Below are 843 nucleotides of genomic sequence, written 5' to 3' on the forward strand. Positions count from 1 at the left end.
GCCTAACCATTTGTGGCGCCAGCGGGAGTGGGTCCCAATCGGACAGGCACGTACCCCCTGTTTCCGACGCACGACTAGTTCGTCGGATAAAAAATTTGAAAAATAGTAATGTGCCTATTCAAATAACATTAGTTTGATTGCCAATCCTTAATATTGTGGTCTAAAAGCACATTTTGTATCATAAGCCATACAATACTCTCTCCGTGAACCCTACAAGGAATTTTAAATCCAGGGTAGTCGACCGAGGCTCTAGTCAGACCCCGAGTTCGCACCCCTCCGGTAGACATTGTCGGACCCCTTTTTGGCATTTTTTTGGCGCCAACACTTGACCTACCTATGTCGACGTTGGCTGTATCACGAATAGAGTAATGAAATAAAACTACAATTAATCTGCTCCAATATGTATTTGTTACATTTTATTTAAAAGATATTTTTAGTTATTGACCTCTTTATTGCAGATTAGGTATCAATTATTTGTCACACGAAACATTAAACCTGAACATCAAAATTCCTGCGATTTTGTGTGAGGCCGACCTAATCTGCTACAATATGTATTTGTCACATTTTATTTAAAAGATATTTTTAGCTATTGACCTCTTTATTGCAGATTAGGTATCAATTATTTGTCACACGAAACATTAAACCTGAACATCAAAATTCCTGCGATTTTGTGTGAGGCCGACCGCAGAAAACATTTTTCGAGTAGCACCATTGTTGAGTCCTGCGTACAAGTTTGCAGATGACGAAATAATTATTCTGATAACTATTTAAACAATGTTCCTCTTGACTGGTGTATAGTCTTTACCAAGGTGTTTAATATTTAAACACTCTTCATTGTGACTG

This window comes from Anneissia japonica, unplaced genomic scaffold (genome assembly GCF_011630105.1).
Source record: "Anneissia japonica isolate Jap-2015-1 unplaced genomic scaffold, ASM1163010v1 scaffold6792_len961167_cov158, whole genome shotgun sequence".
NCBI lineage: Eukaryota > Metazoa > Echinodermata > Crinoidea > Comatulida > Comatulidae > Anneissia > Anneissia japonica.